The sequence below is a fragment of the Mastomys coucha genome, unplaced genomic scaffold (genome assembly GCF_008632895.1).
Source record: "Mastomys coucha isolate ucsf_1 unplaced genomic scaffold, UCSF_Mcou_1 pScaffold23, whole genome shotgun sequence".
Classification (NCBI taxonomy): domain Eukaryota; kingdom Metazoa; phylum Chordata; class Mammalia; order Rodentia; family Muridae; genus Mastomys; species Mastomys coucha.
In genome coordinates, this window is record NW_022196906.1 from 44,296,566 (window position 1) to 44,310,699 (window position 14,134).

The 14,134-nt window shown below is 40.8% G+C and overlaps 1 long non-coding RNA gene across 1 annotated transcript in view; it reads right to left on the reverse strand.

The window, feature by feature from the left end:
- The window catches only part of LOC116072371, a 51,577-nt gene that overhangs the window by 35,079 nt on the left and 2,364 nt on the right, over positions 1–14,134 (reverse strand). The window contains exon 2 of the long non-coding RNA XR_004111417.1: positions 5,758–5,844. This is a non-coding gene — a long non-coding RNA (uncharacterized LOC116072371). The remainder of the gene's footprint in view (positions 1–5,757; positions 5,845–14,134) is intronic.

A 14,134-nucleotide genomic window follows, 5' to 3' on the forward strand; every position in this document is an offset into this window, starting at 1 on the left:
GAAAAGAAAAAAGAAAGAAAGAAAAAAAATATTTTTAATTTTTATTTTTATGTGTACTGGCATTTTGCCTGCACATATGTCTGTGCACCTTGTGTGTCCCTGGTACTCACAGAGACCAAAAAAGGAAGTTAAATCCTCTGAAACTGGAGTTATAGACAGCTGTGAGCCACCATAGGTACCAGGACTCAAACCTTTGTCTGCTGGAGGAGCAGCCAGTGCCCTTAACCACTATTCCATCTCTCCAGCCTCTGAGTATTATTAATCTTTAAAAAAATAAAAAGTGAATAATAAAAACCTAAGTCATCTATATTAAACCTTTCACCCTTAATTAAAGGCATTTCCATAAATCAATTTAAATTAAAAGGAAAAATAACTCAATAGAATAAAAGGCAAAGCTGAGCAGAAGCAACACTAAAGAGGCTGCAGAGAAGGTCATAAACTTGGAAAGAGGTGTTCAACTCCATTTATAAGAACTCAAAGGTATGAATGAAAATCACCCCAAGATCTGGTTGCCCCCAGAGGAGTGAATTCTCATGTACATCAGCCTTTGTCCTACAAACCTTGCTCCCTAATTTAAAGCTACTAGTTAAATTAAAAGTAGCTACAGCCAATTACTGGGAAGAATAGAAGTAGGTGGGGCTTCAGTAGGGACAGAGAGATAGGAAGAGAGAGGAAGAAGAAAAGAAGGAGGAGAAGGAGAGAATGAGGAGGAAGAGGAGGAGGAGAAGGAAGAGAAGAAGGAGGAGGAGGAAAGAAGGAAGAGGAGGAAGAAGAGAAGAAGGAAGAGGAAGAGGAGGAGAAGGAGGAGGAGGAGGAAGAGGAAGAGAAGAAGAGAAAGAGGTGGAGAAAATAGGCCTCCATTAAACAGGATGGATCGGTACACATAGCCAGAGAGGTGCCCCCTGAGCACAGACTGATGGAGTAGAAATAGCCCTGGAGAGACTTGAATAACAAGTATCGTGGAGAATGCAGGTGAGAAGTAGCCATTCTAGTGCAGAAAAATAGTTTAGAGGTAATCACCCAGTAATTGTTCTAAAGCTAATTTAAAACATTGGTAAGACTTTCTCTGTCTTGATTATTTGGGGTGGGGGGGCTAGCTGGGTCATAAAAAGAACTAATAGAGTTAATAAATATATATTATGACAACAAAGAGCCAAAAAGTAGGCACTAAGTAAATGTGCTTTCGTCTTGTGTACTTTTCCAAGAAAACGTAAAACATAAATGAATAAATATAAATAAATAAATAAATAAATAAATAAATAAATAAATGTTCTGTGGGCTGGTGAAATGATCAATGGATCACAGCCAAAACTAAGGATGTGATGTCAAGAACCAGCCACAACTAGGTCAGGGTCCCTGAGAGAAGTGGTGTTTGAGAGTTGCAAAAACAAATGACTGGAAGTCAAATCCTGGATCCAAGCTGGCAGTCTACGTTCTGCTCAAGATGGCTACTTAGACAGCTCCCTATAGATAGCTGTCGTCTGTTCAAGATAGCTTTTCAGACTACTCTCTGTGTGTGCTCTGCTCTGCTCTAGATGACTTCTTCTTGCTATTCTAAAAACTCTCTGGTTGAGACATCTGTCTCTGCTAGTAAAAATTCTCAAAGCTCTATGGGTTTTCTGACCAAAGTTAGAAAAACTGCTATAAAAACTTCTTGGATCATCTGATCAAGTTAGAAATCCTGTTAGAAAATTCCTAAAAGTAATTATTTAGTTTTCTGATCAAAATCAGAAAGCCAAAAATAAAAATAAAGACTAAAAATTATAAAAAAAAAAACCTCTAAAAGAGCTGTGTTCACTCTTCAGACAGCCTTCTCTAGATAGCTGTTAGAAAACATTCTAAAAAGCTGTGTCAGCTGTCTAAGTAATTCTTGGGATCTCTAACCAAGGTGAGAAATTCTATTAGAAAAAATTCTAAAAGAGCTATGAAAAGTTCTTAAAGAGCTTTGCTCACTCTCCATAGATTTTCTGACTAAAATCAGAAATCCTGTTAGAAAGAAAAAATTATTGAAGAGCTGTGTTTACTCTCCAGAGATCTCCAGACAGCTCAGCTCTTGCTAGGAAAAAATTCTAAAGAGGAGAGCCCTATCACTTTCTGCTAGTTCACCTCATGCAGACCAAAAGTCCAGTTTTTTATTTACATATCAATTTAGTTGCTTATTCTAGGTTCCCTTTTGATTTTTCTTTTTTTTTTTCTTTTACTTGTTAACAATTTTTATTTTATAACATTATTCATTAAGTACCAACAGTACATGTTCTGGATTTAGTACCAAAAAATCTAAAAGGAATAAGGTACATGTGATTGTTAGTATTGATCACCTTTGATACCTCTGAGTGTGTCTATCTGGATCTTTCCAGAGAACGTTAAATAAAGAACAAAGACCCAACCTCAAAGCAGGTAGCACCTTCCAATGGGTAGCCCAGATAGAACAAGGTCCAGAAGGAGGCAGTGAGCTCCTGCCTGCCTTGGCTGCCCGTTCTGAGCTGGGGTGTCTCTCACTTGTTGCTGCTCCTGCCATCCTTTAGTGATAACAGCTTCCGCTTCCTTCTAGCCTGGACTCAATACCAGCAGCTCCCCAGGCATCACCCTGGCTTGCAATACCAGATTGATACTGTTGAGATTGAAGCATCCAGCTTCATGATTGAGGAGCTTCTGGGATTTCTTTTTTTCTTTTTTTTCTTTTTTTTTTTAGATATTTTCTTTATTTACATGTCATATGATTTCTCCTTTCCCAGTTTCCCTTTTGATTTTTCTATGAATCAGCGTCCCACAACCCAGTCCCTTGATTCTTAGGAGACCGCAGGCACATTTTTTTAACATTGGAAAAGAATTCAGAGATCTGCTGGCCTCTGTTAAGCACAAATGCTAAGCTAGCTGGGTGGAACCCTGCCCTGAAATTACCATTTCTACCACACCTAGGCCTAACTTTGCTCTGTCCCAAGCCAATGCTGAACTCAAGAATCTGTCTGCCTTTGTTCAGCACGAACAAAAACTTAGCTGGGTGGGATCTTGTCTTACGATCACCATGTTCTAAATCTCTTTATGTACCTCTTTAGTGTCTTTCTGATAAGCTAACTCATAGTGCAGCTGCCTTTGTTCTTGTAGATTCATGAAACCCCTCATTTAATTCATATTGCATCTTTATATTTTGCATAGTTGAGAAATCATATATTTTTGACCTCATGTTTTTAGAGTTCTTTTCCACAGCCTTAAGGGCTATCCTGAAAATCCCCACCTTTACCATTTTGCTGAGACACTAGCCACACCTTTGCTTATCATGGAGTCATTCCTTGAAATAGGAACATAAAAATATGTACATTATTATATAAGCAAATCTTAAGCCCAAAGCAGCCATCAATACTCACAGAGGACCGCACATGTTGGCCCTGTCCCAGGGGCAAGACCCCTGTCATTCTATCCCTTCCAAGGCCATGCCAGACCCAGCAAACTGAGTTCAGTTTCCTAAAACCCACATCGTAGAAAAAAAGAAAAGCAACTCCCACAAGCTGTGCTCAGACTTTCATGTGAGAACTGCCATGCACATGGCCTTGCACACACACACACACACACACACACACACACACACACGTACACTTGTGTGTGTGTTTTTTAAATGTTCTTTGAAAATAATAATAAAGGCTTTAAATTAAAAAGTAGAGTCAAACATTCACATATAATTGCACATTGCATAGCCACTTGATGGCAGGTACCATCCAAGTACTTGCAATACATAATATATTATATCATACTGTATTATATTATATTCATATCATCATAATGGTCCTGAGAACATTTTACCTCTTCCCTTCCCTTGTTTACTCTGTCTTAATTTCCTTACAGCAAAATGAGGATAATATAAAACTACCTTGGGAGGTTGTTATATTAAATGAATGACTTGTGGGCAAAAGTTCAATAGAGTCTCTGAACCATGGGAAGTGTTTCTTAAGGGTTATCTGTTATTTAACTAGAGTACAGCATTGAAACTTAATAAAAATCAAGGAGCTTGCAAGCCCAGAAAGCTAGTGAGGGAGAAGCTGGGATTGGAGTCTGCCAGCCTCAGAAATGACACCTAATTGTCCTCACCTGGCTGGGGTTTTTTCCAGGAGTAAGTTGTGATTCCTCCCCCTGGGTAGAGAGATGTGTCTGAGTCTTTTGGAAGAACTGTAGGTTTTACTTTCTCTGTTACCTGGCACACTTTACTCATGATGGTACTTTTTAAAAATATGTATTTATTTTGAGTTTGTGTATGTGTGTGCACAAAGATGTGTGATTGTGCACATGTGAGTGCAAATCTCTATAGAGGTCAGAAGAAGCCATCAGATCCCCTGGAGCTCATGACAGTAAATATTATTTGGGGAATTTTTACCCCACTTAGATCATATAGTTCCAAAATAAAAGACACAAAACCTTTTAGATTTATAATGACCTGGGCAGATATCAACCCCCTGTGCTATTTTGTCTACTTCCCTATCAATAACCCTAGGATATCACTCACCATGTCCCACCTGGGCTGCTCCTACTCCAACAGACAGACCCTCATTGTCATGCATTCATGATCCATCTACCCCATGGTGATTTCCTTCTTTCTCTCCTTTCTCCTTCTTCTCTCATGGTCCCTCCTGATACCCCTAGAATATTTTATAATTTACAAGGGTTTTATATGTACAAGCTCTCATAAAAGACAAAAAAAAAATCTCTAAAGTAGAAATGTCTCATTTCTTTGGAGACTTGGTTAGGTTATAATGATGTTTTGCTGGAGCAGAAAGGTGAAAGAAGGTTTTGCTGAAGCAGACACAGGTGAAAGGATGTTTTACTCAAATAAACACAGGTGAAAGAATGTTTTGCTATAGCAAACATGTGAAAGGACCCATGATATTTAGAAGGAATATAAATATGACCCCATAGACAGTGGGAGCTCAACCTTTAGTTTGCTTTGCTCCACCACCTCACAAGTCTTTACTGACAACATGCATATGTTGGTTCAACTTGCATTGCATTGTTGAGCTTTGCTTGTGGTGATTTCATAGAGAGAAACTCACCAAAGAACTTCTTGTGAGGCTCCTGCAGCTTCTTGCCACTTTGGCACACTTGGCTGATGGGTGAGCCTCGTGGTTTCTTCTGGATTGAACTGCCCTTACTGATTCATGTATGCTAAGTGGACTGGACTACAGCTGCTGGCTTGTGTGTAGTGTTTGCTAGTAGGCTGGACTGAGAACAGTGAAGATTGGAATCACCTCCAAAGAACTATTTCTAAACAGGTCCACTTCCCCTGTACCCTAATAATCTTGCTAACAACCTAACCAAGGGAGGTTGAACCCTTATTAAAGTACTTTGTAAAAAATATATACCTAAAAATCTCCATTGGAGACCTCTTGTTCCAGCCTTGAAATGTCAAAAGCTTGGAAGTCACCACTCTTACTCTCACAAGAAAACCCTAGGAAGAAATGGAAAGCCAGGGACATTTCTTGGACCACTATAGAACTGAGGTTATGTGGAAAACTGCAACCTCAAATGCAGCAGACACATCAGAGTAAGGAACACGGGCTGAGATCAGCTTTGGGGTTGAAGACAAACCCCTTGAAGCCAGAAAGTGGCAGAAAAAGTTAAATGGAAAATTTGAGAACTTACTAGAGACCAAGCAAGAGCTAGTGGAGGAATGTAAAATTCCTGGGATCACAGTCCTAAGGAAGCCTCCACAGTTTACATCCAGGAAGCCCCTGAAGGGAAAGAATGAGATTTTTGCAAATGGCTACTAACCTCGAGGGAAAAGATGACATCCAGTTCGTTCGAGTTGGAAAAAGGAAATTCCTCCTATTCCACCCTGCTCCAAGGCTTCTGTCTCACCTAAGGGAAGAAGAACTATAGTCAACAGGACTCTGGACATTAAGGGAATAGACAGGAACATGGAAGCCAGGTTGGAGAGTAAGAATCCCAAGGCCAAACACTATACAACTGGAGAAACATATGAGGCCACAGCCCTGAGAGACAGGACTACTGGAACAATGACGTATTTGATTACAAGACTATAAAATCATCTCCTTTGCCCCTATCTTACCACCACACCAACAGGACTCCAGGACAATAATCACATGTCTTAGTCACTGTTTTCTTACTATGAAGAGACCTGTGACCATGGCAGCTCTTATATAAGAAAGCATTTAATTGGGGCTAGCTTACAGTTTCAAAGGTTTAGTCCAATATCAGCATGTCATGAAGCATTGCAATGTGCAGGGTGAAATTAAGCTGGAAGAGCCAAGAGTTCTACATCCAGATCGATGGGCATCAGGAAGGAGAGTGAGCCACTGGGCCTGGCTTAGGCTTCTGACACCTCAAAGCCCACCCCCAGTGACACAATTCCACACCTACCCCAACAAAGCCATGCCTGTTAATCCTTCTGAATAATGCCACTCCTTGGTGACCAACCATTCAAATACATGAACCTATGGAGGCCATGCTTCTGCAAACCAGCACACAGCTTAAAGAAAGGCAAGACACAAACTTTCTCAGAAGGAAATTGGAAAACACTAAAGACAGCAGGACACAAACTCCAGACAGGTCTGAAGTTTCTAAAACTATCGATACAGCAAACATTATGCACATCCCCAGCTCCTAATCTAATTAGCACATATACATGGCACAAAAGGCCCATTTACCCATCCCCCAGTTCCCAATACAACAAGGCCATCTTCTAACAACATACTCTAAGTTATGCCAAAGGACAAGGACTAAAAACTCAGCCAAGGGCCTGGAGAGATGGTCAAGAACACTACTTACTCTTGTAGGCCTCTGACCTAAGGGAGCTGCCTGCTTCTGTTTCAAGCTACAAGTGGCTTCTCTTTGTCCTCTAAAACCCTCTGGACTCACATTGTGGCCTTGTTAAGATACACATTCTAATTGCTGTTTGTGAAGGAAACAGTTCTCCATGTGCTACCAGGAATCCTTAAAGCACTGTACCTGAACCCATTATGGTAACTTGTTTATAGCACAGGCTGCTCATCCACTTACTCCGACCCTGACCCAGAGTGGGGACAGTGCTTCTGCTGGGGTCCAAGCAACAGTGGCTCTCTGAAAGCTTAACATTGCTGTATGGGCTCCTCTCTACATAGCTTGAAACTGTAGGGATGGCCTGTAGGCTACTCCTCTTTCCTATGTGGGCAGCCTTTCTACTATTGAAAGGTGAGCTCTCACATCACCCCTTAAGCAGCCTAGAGCACCCCTCCTTTGCACTTCCAGGTCACTGGCCTTTTTCCACAGATGCATGTGTACCACTTAACACACTTGTGTCTCCCACAGCTGTCTAAAAAAAAATCACAAAGCAGACTTCCTCTGGCTTGCTTCCAGATGAGATAAGAACCTATAATTTACTCCCCAGCAGCTGTGTGTTATGGGTGAGGTGGGGACCTCCCAGACTGACTTCTAGACTCCACCATCTTCTACCTGCTAACTTCAGTTCATTATGGGAATTGCTTCTCTTGCCACTAATACCACTTCCACTCTCTCTGTGCAGCCATGAGAGCCTTCTGTCCTTCTGTCCTTTTTCCCTGGCCCAGAAAGTTGCCTTCACATCACAGGCCACCAAGAGGCAGGGTAAGGAGGGCCACACTTCTTCCAAGCCGATGTTATAATGGAGGGACAGATGGGCCATAAAGTATGGCAGCTGCAGAGACCACAGAACAAGGAGGGTCACAACAGAGCAAGGGAGGCAAATGCATTCACTTAAAAAGCCTGGGACAGAACAGCCATAGCTACTTGTGTCTGAATACTGCTCATCCCACCGCCAGGGACACTGCTGTTCTGGGTTCCAGCAGCCATTCTGAGCAATGCAAATACAGATTCCACCCATCTGTTCTGCCCACGGAGTCAGGGTTGCACTCTCCCAGGCAGCACCATGGTAAGAATTGAGAAAAGCTGTCCTTTCTTCTGTCACATGCAGCCCCTCACTAAGACAACCTGGGCAAGTGCAACCCATGTGTCTGTTGCGGTTTGAAACTGAAAGGTTCCCCCACGGGCTTATGTGTTACTTTGCCCTCTTGAGAGGTTGTAGAACCATTTGAACATGGTGCAGCCATCGGGATGGGGTCAGAGGGTTATCTGCCAGTCCAGGTTCCAGCTTGAATCAGGCTCTGCTTCCTGATTTACTGAGATGTGAAGGAGCAACCCCATGTTCCTGTTACCACATATCAGATGCTCAAATGCCAAGCCTTCTCTGCCACAATGGACTGTAGCCTTTCAAACTGTGAGCCAAAAGAACTTCTTCCTCAGATGTTCTGTCACAGCGATGGATGAATAACTAACACAGTGTCCCTGTGCAGAGAACAAACCTTCCCAGCCTTACTAGGCAACCAACTCAACACAAGCTACAAAGAAAAGGAGGTTAGCCATGTGTGGTGGTTTGAATGGGAATGGCCCCCCCATAGACTCACGTGTTTAAATGTTTAGCCCTTCAGGAGTGTCACTATTAGGAGGTGTGGAGTAAGTGTGTCCTTGATGGGGGAAATGTGTCAATGTTGGGCAGGCTTTGAGGTCTTATGTGCTCAAGCTACACTCAGTGTGGGACACAGTCTCCTCTTGCTGCCTGAGGATCAAGAGAGAGAATTCTCAGCTCCTTCTCCAGCACTGTGCCTGCTTGCTTGCTGATGTGTTTCTAGCCATGATGATAATAGACTAAACCTCTGAAACTGTAAGCCAGCCCAATTAAATGCTTTTCATTAGAAGAGTTGACATGGTTATGATTTCTCTTCACATCAATAAATCCTTAACTAAAATAACATGGTTGTTTGAGAGATAAGGGCCAATGGATTCTTCTAGTTCTAGAGCCCCTTCACCTGAAATGTCAAAATAACCCCATGTGGCTAAGTCAGAGGATAGTCAGGTCAAAATAAAGTAATGTTGGCATGAATAGGCAGCTACCAGTTCACATTTCTGCCACCAACTGTATGGTTAAGACTAAGCAAAGAGTTCAGTTCCTCAATACTATCATTTCTTATCTGTTAACTGAAGATCATATAGTATTCTTCTAAGGGAATTTAAGAAGGTAATACTGACCTACCTACATACAGATGTATCTGTGGCTGATCCACTATAAGAAGCAATAAGTGCTCAGTAGCTATGGTTATTGAGAGAGAGATGAGTACATCTCTCACCTCCTTAGGACCATATTCTCATACCTCAGCTCTTGCCTTAGTTTGAGTCCCCCATATAATAAGATCTGGGATCCTAAATGGCTTATAGAAGCTGTTCCCCTAGACAAACTGAGATCCCATGAAGCAAACCTTAGCTGTTTACATGCATCTCTTTCTTGTCTTGGGCTGTGTGATCCCCAGCAGAAGGGAAAAGTTCTGTCTATTTTTAATGGCATCATCACATGTCCATCATTCATTGCTGCTCAACTAGAGTGCCCACCATACGCTCTGATATTCAACTGACTTCTCGGGACGGCTGGTCCTACAGTGATTCCTCACTAATTTGGGCTCTATAACCAGTCAAAAACCAAGTCTTCATTGAAAGGAGAACACTACTTTAGGACCTGAGAATCATGTACATCTCATTGTAAATAAATACAGCAGATTCTTTATAGAAGATCTGTTTGAATTAAGGAAGGAAAGGTTGGAGAATTTAAAGATTAGTTCTTCAAAGTTTAAAGATGTAGTAAATATATTCTATATTTTTGTAGCTAAGCTCTGCCCAAAGTATATGTCACATTGGTTCCAGTGACAATATTAACCATTATTGTTGATGCTTTCCACGGTTCAAATGGTATAATAGTACTTAGCACTCAACTGCCATCTGACTCCTTTAATCCTCATCACCACCCTGGGAGGTAGAGTCTAGTATTTTATAGATGAGTAAACTGAGACACATAAAAATTAAGTAGCATGCCTAAGGTTGTGCAGCATAAAGAGTGAACTGGAATTTGAACCCTACAATTTGGGGCCAGAAGCTCTACTTTCAACTACTTGAAAGCCACAGGGGAAACCTCAACAAAGCCTCCCATTCCCTCGGTACTAGCTACTTTGCTTTAGGTGACTTTATTATTTATTTATTTATTTATTCATTTGTATGTATACAAATGTTCTGCTTGTGCACATATATGTGCATCATATGCATGTAATAGCTACAGAGGCCAGAAGAGGCCATTTTGTCCCTGGAAATAGAGTTAGAGATGGTTGTGAGCTGCCATGTGGGTGCTGGAAGCTGAACCTGGGCCCTCTGCAAGAGCAGCCAGCATTCTTAACCACTAAGCCATCTCTCCAGCCCCTGCTTTATTTATTTGGCTTTAGAACTCATAATTTTAGAAGTCATGTCCTGAATACATGCTGCTAGTTTCCTACCAGATAATAAAATATAAATAGAGTCATGGTTAAAATAGTCCTATGCTGCCACAAGTAATAGCTAAATAATGGAACTAAGTTGAAAAACTAGAAGTTGACTCAATCTACACACAAATCTCTTTCTATAGAGGTTGCTGTTCAACACAGTTGGGGAGAAAGTATATTATTCAATAAATGGTTTCAAAAAGCAGGCTTGTCTGTTCTCTCTCTCTCTCTCTCTCTCTCTCTCTCTCTCTCTCTCTCTCTCTCTCCCTCCCCCTCACACACACACACACACACACACACACACACACACACACACACAAATCTGAAACTACTCACCATTACTTTATACCAAATAAGTAGGTAAAAAATACTTGGCTGCAAAAACTGAATCATAAAAGTACTAGAAGCAAACATAATTTTTAACATAATTAATTAGAAAGATTTCAAGTACAAAACAAAAAAGGCAGGTAAATCTAACAACAATTTTTTGGTCCTTATGGCAAAAATAACTTAAACAAAGTCAAAAGGAAGCAATAAAGGAGGGGGGCGATGGAAAGCTTGTGGAACTATGACAAAAAACTAATTTCCATCATAAAAGTAAAGTTCTAAACAAATCCAATGGTAGCAGCTAAAACTGCCAAGAACACTATTACAGAGGGAAATGTGAAGATTCTTGGTTTCTCTCACATTAAAAAGAAATGCAAATTCAAGTCACAGGGAGTTTTCTCTCTTCTGTCTTTTAGATTAGCACAGAGTAGGAAGTTTGACATGTCTCTGAAGAAACAGGTATTCTACTGCATTATCCATGGGACTTTTAAGCAGAGCAGTGTCCTTAGAGGGTCATTTTGCAAAAACTATCAAGTTTAAATCTCACTATCAGAAGTACATCTAACATTATGTATAAGGACACTTGACCTTGTATACAGTAGCAAAAGTAAATGCCTGAAGCATGCAGATAGAAAACTGACTATGCATATGTGTATCAAGATATAGAAAAGAGAGTGCAAATTAGATATTAAGAGAATTGGTGAAAGCATTTGCTGGAAAAGCTACTGTTCCTGAGTTCAAATCTTCCAGCATTCATATAAAAGCCAGGCACTGGCCCCACATGCCTGAAAGTCACTCCAAGGTTGAGAGGCGATGTGAGAAAGATCCCTGAGCTTGCTGTCCAACCAGCCTGCCCAATCAGTAAACACCAGATTCAGTGACAAATCCTGCCTCAAAAAACAAAGTGGGGAGTGATAAAGACACTCAGGTATATTTACTACTATAGTACAATTTACAACATACAAGTCAAGTCTAGTATATAGAATGGCTTATAGTTTGTATTGTAAGTATAGGCTATACAGGGTTGAATAAATAACTCAGTTGATAAAGTGATGATCACATAAGCATAAGGACCTGGGTTTGGATCCCAGCATCCATATAAAAATCCAGACATGTGTGGGGTGTCTGTAATAACACAGGTCTGGAAAGGCAGAGACTGGAGCATCCAACCTAGCTGTAGAGAGAATCTTTACATATTGTGTGAAAGCACTGCCTGTCAATAAAAGGACTATGGCCAATGAGCTGAGGCAGGATTAGCAGGTGGGACATCTGGTAGAGAGAGATGGGACTCTGGGAAGTAGTCAAGCAGGAAGGATTTGCCCTGAAGGCTGCTGGAGATAGATGCATGAGCCTGAGAGAGGTAACTAACCAGGTAGCAGGACTTAGAATAGAGTAAGTATGTAATTAAGTTAGGAGATAGTCAGGGCAACAAACCAAAGCAACTGGCTTAAGCATCTGTGCATATATAAGAAGTCTCAGAGTCATTATGTCTTGGAACAATGAAGCCAGGTGGAAAGGCCCACAGTTACACATATATCTAGTTGAAAAACTAGAACTTGACTCAATCTTCACACAAATCTCATTCTATAGAGGGTGCTTTTCAACACAGTTGGGGAGAATATATTATTCAATAGATAGTTTCAAAAAGCAGGCTTATCCATTCTCTCTCTCTCTCTCTCTCTCTCTCTCTCTCTCTCTCTCTCTCTCTCTCACACACACACACACACACACACACACACACACACACACACGCATGCACACACACACACTCACTTCCACATGTATATTTAGAAAATATACATACATCTATGTATACAACTGTACATAAAAGATTATCAGTTTCAAGTTAGAGGTCAGTCTGTTACTAGGATGGAAAATCAGCTCAGTAGATTGCTAACAACATGGTCTAAGGTTTGAATCTTGGGTACCTTTGTGTTATATTTAAATATTAAATAATTGGGTACTAATTTTTTTATTTTCTCTTTATCATATAGAACAAGTGTAGATATTGTGCAATTTTGTTATACTCGTGCAACCACATAGTGAGTTATCTGAGAAAAAGAATACCTTTTCTGCTGGATGGTGGAATTTTAAAGTTTGGATAGACAGTAGTTGGTAAATGGTTCTAACTAGGGAAGGTGAGATAAATACAGAAAGGGGGAAGGTAAAACAGCAGGAAGGAGTCTGAAAAGGTCAAAGGCCATAAGGAATTATACTATCAACTACCTAAAATTTCCTAAAATGCATGTGTGTATACATGTATATACATAGTTCAAATAAGATCTTCCCATCTGTGCTGAAAATACTCCCTCCAGGAAACAAAGACCATCTAACACAAATCCCATCACCAAGCATAAGAAGTCTTCTTCTGAGTTGTTGGTCAGGGTTGTCCCAGAGTCTCCCAACACACTACAAAGTATTGCTATCTCCCTGATTGCTCCCACCAGAGTGGAAGGTTTAAGTCCCTATTGCTGAGGATAGATACTATTCGCTTCAGACACAGGGCCAGAAGCCCCTGAGCTGGAACTGACCTGAGAGCTGTATCCTAGAGAACCAGAAGGCACCACAAAAGCTTCCAAAAAGGGGAAGGTGCCAATACCCCTACCCACTGATGCCTATGAACCACAACAGTGCCCAGCATGGTATAATAACACTGAGGTGCAGTGCTGGCATGCATACCATAGAGGTAACCAATAACTCTCTAATTAGACTTAAGCCCCACTCAACAAAAGGGATCTCATTCCTAATACTATAAACCTAGCCTAGAATGGCCTAATAAAGTCATGAATCTCAGAGAACCCAAAACCACAGCTAAACCAGCACAACCTCTAACTGCATTCTATATATTCGCCCTTATATTCGGTTAACTGTAGTTCTTACCTTTCATCAGAAACTTAATCTTGTCTTTGAAACAGAGAGGATTATAGAAAACCAAAACCAACTGAACTGCAAGTTGTGAAACCCAGGCCCACCTGATACACATACAACAGAATGCTTGCACCTAAGGCTAGGGGAATACTGCAGAAGAGAGGGTGGAAAAATTGCAAGACCCACAGGATTAAGGAGTTCTCTGTGAGACTGTGTCTCCTAATAATGTCAGAAGCTAAACTCAGAAGCCCTCACCAGCATGGCTGCTCTCACATGACCTGAACAAAGGCAGTAGATATGCTAGTAGACATGCTAACACAAACTGAGGAAAGCTCACAAAGCCTCAATCCTACACAAAGAGCTAGTAACAAGTAAGGAATGCTGAGCACAGGAGAAATAATCTTCCCCAAGGATGAGCATGGCAGTTGTTTGTTCAGTGCCAAATGGTGTTCAGCCCTAAAAGCATATTCATACAAGAAACATTATACAGACTGACAAGGTTGTTTTCATGTTCTCAGGAATACATATGTATATATAAATACATATGTTGCATATGTATATATATAAGCATATACATGCACATATACATACATATATATACATATATACATATATATGTATAT